This window comes from Uloborus diversus, chromosome 2 (assembly GCF_026930045.1).
Source record: "Uloborus diversus isolate 005 chromosome 2, Udiv.v.3.1, whole genome shotgun sequence".
In the NCBI taxonomy this organism is placed as follows: domain Eukaryota; kingdom Metazoa; phylum Arthropoda; class Arachnida; order Araneae; family Uloboridae; genus Uloborus; species Uloborus diversus.
This window is the reverse complement of record NC_072732.1, coordinates 97,917,575-97,923,212: the sequence shown is the minus strand read 5'-3', so window position 1 is coordinate 97,923,212 and position 5,638 is coordinate 97,917,575.

Here is a 5,638-nt window from a genome sequence, read left to right as displayed (position 1 = left end):
TAGAGCGGCCACAAAAAACTGGTCACACACAGACGTGACACACATACATACACACACACATACATACATACACACACACACACACACAGACAGACAGACATTTTCCAAAAATGGTCGAAATGGACTCAGCACACCTCAAAACGTTCGAATCCGTCAAAATTCGAAATTCGAAAATTTGCACGAATCCAATACTTTCTTCTATATATTAGATATAGAAGAAAGTAAAAATAATAATTAAAATTAATAAGTTCATTAAAATAAATACATCATATCAACAACAACAAAAAAAATCGTTTCTTTTTCCCCTGTTGCCAAAAACAATTTTTTAAATAAATTAATGCACTTTCCAAAATAAATAAAAACAATAAAATGTCAACATAAAGAAATAATTTTCATTGTCAAAAAAAGAAAAAAAAATCGTCTGCGCATATCTTTATGTAGAAACATAAATGACTTCGAGTTTATTCGCCGAAAACTGAATACCTAAATTAAAACTTTAGCGTAAAAATAAAAACAAGTCAGATCAACAATAATTATTTCACAGTCAAAACCATAGCTGCGGAGTTATAGTCGGAGTCAATCTCATTTTGGGGTAAAAGGTTGTCCTCCGTGTATAAATTTTTGCCAAAGCTACGAAGAGTCGAAGTCCGATTAATAGTCGGGCACAGGAGTCGGAGTCGGAGTCAAGTGCCTCTAAATTCTCGGAGTCGAAGTCTGGAGTTTGGCGTCAAGAGCTATTTCCAACAATATTTGTTTAAGGTAAATCCGCCTTCAAGTACGGAATCTACATTGACTTTCAGTTGCCCCGTAGGTGCTAATGTTAAGGAATTTGAACTGTTCAAAATTGAACGGAAAATTGTTCAAATCAAAAAGATATTTTATAATCAAGTTTTTCATCAAAAGCATTTTCCTACAAAGTTTGTTTGAAGCAAATTCGCCTCACAGTTCGGAATTGCCTTGAATTTCCCCGTAGGCGCTAATGTTAAGTTTTTTTGAACTGCTCAAAATATAACAAAAAATAGTTCAAATCAAAAAGTGAAATATGGGAATGAAGTGTCCTCGCCGAGATCTTTCGAACAAAAAAAAGTTTGTTCAAATCAGACTATTCATTCAAAAGTTATTAGAGGGGGTGGGGACCGACAGACCGACATTTCCCCCCATCTCAATACCCCACTTTTCAATTTTTAATTGTTCAATATTTATTTAATTATTTTATTTATTTTTGACTTTTTTTTTTGTTTTTTTGCGATATTTTTAAGATGCATTAAGCCTTCTTTCATGCTTTTTTCATCTTTTTCTGACTTTAACTGGGAAAGTAGGCTAAAAATGAGATAGAAGCTAAATTTGCCGCCCCTAAAAAATTTACCGACCTAGGCAGCTGCCTACTCTGCCTATTGAGAAATTGGGCTCTGGCTTTGTTCAAAAAATTCTCTTAAAGTACATAGTCAAATCAAAAATATTTTATCTATGCATGTTCCTCATCGAGGTTTTTCCAACAAAGTTTGGTTGAAGCAAATCCGTTTTTAGCCTACTTTCCCAGTAAAAATCAGAAAAAGAAGAAAAAAGCATGAAAGAAGGCTTAATGCTTCTTAAAAATATCGCAAAAAACAAAAAAAAAAAAAAGGCAAAAATAAATAAAATAATTAAATAAATATTGAAAAATTAAAATTTTCAAAGTAGTGTATTGAGATGGGGAAAAATGTCTGTCGGTCTGTCTGTCTGTCTGTCCCCCCCTAATAACTTTTGAATGAATAGTCCGATTCGAACAAACTTTTTTTGTTCGAAAGATCTCGGCGAGGACACCTCATTCCCATATTTCACTTTTTGATTTGAACTATTTTTCGTTCAATTTTGAACAGTTCAAAAAAATTTAACATTAGCGCCTACGGGGAAATTCAAGGCAATTCCGAACTGTGAGGTGAATTTGCTTCAAACAAACTGTGTAGGAAAAAGCTTTTGATGAAAAACTTGTAAATAAAATATCTTTTTGATTTGAACAACTTTCCGTTTAATTTTGAACAGTTCAAATCCCTTAACATTAGCAACTACGGGGAAACTGAAAGTCAATGTAGATTCCGTACTTGAAGGCGGATTTTTTTCAAACAAATTTTGTTGGAAATAGCTCTTGAAGCCAAACTCCAGACTTCGACTCCGAGAATTTAGGGACACTTGACTCCGACTCCGACTCCTATACCCGACAATTAATCGGACTCCGACACCCCGACTTCGACTCTGACTTCGTAGCTTTGGCAAAAATTTATACACGGAGGACAAATGACTGACTCCGATTCTTAGATATTCGACTCCGACTCCTTTACCCCAAAATGAGATTGACGCCGACTCCAACTCCGCAGCTATGGTTTTGACTATGAAATAATTATTGTTGATCTGACTTGTTTTTATTTTTACGCTAAAGTTTTAATTTAGGTAATCAGTTTTCGGCGAATAAACTCGAAGTCATTTATGTTTCTGCATAAAGATATGCGCAAACGATTTTTTTTTTTTTTGACAATGAATATTATTTTTTTAATTTGACATTTTACTGTTTTTATTTATTTTGGTAAGTGCATTAATTCGTTTAAAAAATTGTTTTTGGACAGGGGAAAAAGAAAAGATTTTTTTTTTTAATATGATGTATTTATTTTAATGAGCCTATTAATTTTAATTATTATTTTTTCGTTTTGAAAGCTGTTAAAGATTTTTTTAATGGAAAAAAGTGTATTAGCTGCTTTGTTTAAAAGTTGCTGCTTTTTTTTTTTTTTTTTTTTTTACGCATTTAATTTTTTAGATGAGTGAGGAATATTTTATTCCTAGAAATCAGCTTAAAGTATTATAAAAATATGTTTGAAAAAATTTGCGATTTTAGCTATTTTTGAGGATATTGATCAGGTACTAGAAAGTAGTATGGGTATACGAGAAAGTAGGCTCGTCTAGTTCTAGACAGAACTTCTTTTTTAGTTCGGGATCTATATTTGGCTGAAATTTTCCGGTACGGACTATTGTTAAATTTTTTGAACTGTTCGAAATTTAACGAAAAATTGCTAAAATCAAAAGTGTAAAATGAAAATGAGATGTCCTCGCTGAGATCTTTCTAGTAAAAAAAACTTGTAGTTGGACTTTTTACTCAGGCTCAAACGTTATTAAGGGGGGGGGGGGCAGACAGACAGATCGACAGACATATTTTCCCCCATCTTAAAGATCTTACTTTCCAATTTTTAATTTTTTTAATTATTATTTAATTATTTATTTTAAACTTTTTAAAATATTTTTAGCGATATACTTACGTATTATTAAAACTTCTTTCATACTTTTCTTCTTACTTTTTCATTTAGAGGAAAAGTAGGGTAAAGTGAGACCAAGCTAAATTAGTTTTTAGGAAAATTCTCCAGTTTTTTTATCCCTTGCTTAACTATAACTCACAGTCCTTTTTGAGGTGGTGAAATGAAAACATACATACGTTTTTTAAAACTTATTTAAGGATGCCTGTGAAAAAAGAACGGAAGCCGCTTGCGGTTGAAAAAAATAACCAATACTTGAATCCTCAAAAATTAAAGTTAAAAGAAAATGCGCCCCTAAAATGCACAGAAGTACTTAATTTTCAAAATCCATTGAACGATTGAGATTATTTAAGAAGCTTGAAATGCTCGAAAATTAAGTTTAATCAACAGATTTTATTTGGGTTAAATATTTTAGAGTTTTTTTGGATGAAAAGTTCAAATATTCAAATTATTTTTCGATATTGCAGTAGAACCTCGTTAATTCGACCTTCGGTTTTTTTTATCCGGATCTCCGGTTTATTCAAAATTGCCGAGTTTTTAAAAAAAATATTCAATTCAAAAGAACGGAACTATTAAAGTAAAAAATATTCACTCTTTATTTTGATTAAATATACAACTCCTGCATAGGTTATGAAGTATTCTCGTACATCTAATCTTCATGTATATAATAACCAAAACCATTGATCGAGTAACGCCTTGACGTCATCAACAATGAAACTCGTGCCATAGCGTGGTCAACGGCATTATTTCATTGTTGAAGCACAAAAAATTCATTAAGTTATTTATAATTTGATAATGTTTTTTGGTAATGTTTGACATGCAGAGATATGCTTTATTTTGACAAGGCTGAACTGGATTCGGTAACTTAACTGTTTTACTGGTAAAACTGATTTTAGGAGAATGAAGAAACGAAAAAGTGATTAACAGTGAACGCTATCTACTGAAGTTTAGGGTTCATCCACTGGAGTTAGGGTTAAAACTTCAACTATCAAAATATCGTCAAACAGGTAATGGGGTCGTTTCCAAAATTTTAAAAGTATTTTTTTTTCTGAAAGAGCATGTTTAAAAACATAGGATCCGACCATTTTTTAAATAATTAATTTAAGTTTAATATTTTTAAAAAAATACTTAAATCGGTGCGCTTTCAGTGTTTACACGTCTGTCGTGTGAAATCACAAATGATGAAATGCCATTCAATATTGTCATTCACAGAACAAAATATTTAATTCGCTTCTTTACTCACTTGTATTGGCAATGATATGGTTGGTAGCAAGCGTAGAGCGCAATTTTAATTCGCTGCTTGATTATCATAACGTGGAAACGTAGTAGAAAGATGCGCCAAATTGCATCATTTGTGACGTCATAAAAGACCACGCCTTGTTTGAAAGATCGGACATTTTAAAAAATTAATTTATAAAAAAAAACTGTTGAGGAAATGAAAGTATTTTTTGGGTCCATGTAATTTTTTTGCTCATTCTATCCATTTCAATGACTAAAAGTAGAACTTTTGACTGAAGGAAAGAACCTCATTGATTCACTCAAAAATGCAGAAGCAGTTTTCACCCGTCACGCCTTGACGGGCAGTTTTCTAGCATTATAATAATTTAGTAAACAACTTGGCGCATTTGGAATGTGAGTCCAACACTACTGCAGCTAAATAGAATGGTAATTATTTGAGAGTTACCATCCTATGTAATTTTGTTACTAAGCACCACTGTTTTGCTGCAATAAAAGATAAGTGTGCTAATTGGCGAATGTGTTTTGCTTATTACCCATATTAACCGGTTTATCCGGATTGCCTTTAGTCCCAATCAGTCCGAACAAACGAGGTTGCACTGTGCTCTGACTTTACTTTCATATTTTCTCCTTTTTTCACCAGCTTTTCTCAATCAGTTGCTTTTCTGATAGTGAGTCACGTGATTCATTTAAGCACGTTCAATTAATCCAAGAGAGCTTTATTATTTGAGGGAAAAATTTCTTCTCTAGAAATAAATATTATCGTTTGCTTTTTTTTTCCCGACGAAGTACAGTGTTTGGCCTCTTTTTTTTTTCACGATTTTTTTCGGTTTGGATATTCTTTGTGCTTGCTGTTATTTCTGTACATGTTTGGAAAATACTCAAATTCGGTAATTATGAATGATTATTCTTAAGATCATATTTAACTTAAGAATTTCTTAAATCAAAGATATTTTAATGAATTCATTTAGATTTTTTTTTTCATTTTCATGTTTTCTGTGTATTTTGAACTATTATTTTATATTAAAGCTGGTATTTACAGATGATTACTCTTTAAATCGTGTTAACTCAATAACTTCTTTTCTTTATATTTTCGAAATACTGCTATATTTAACTTTAAACAT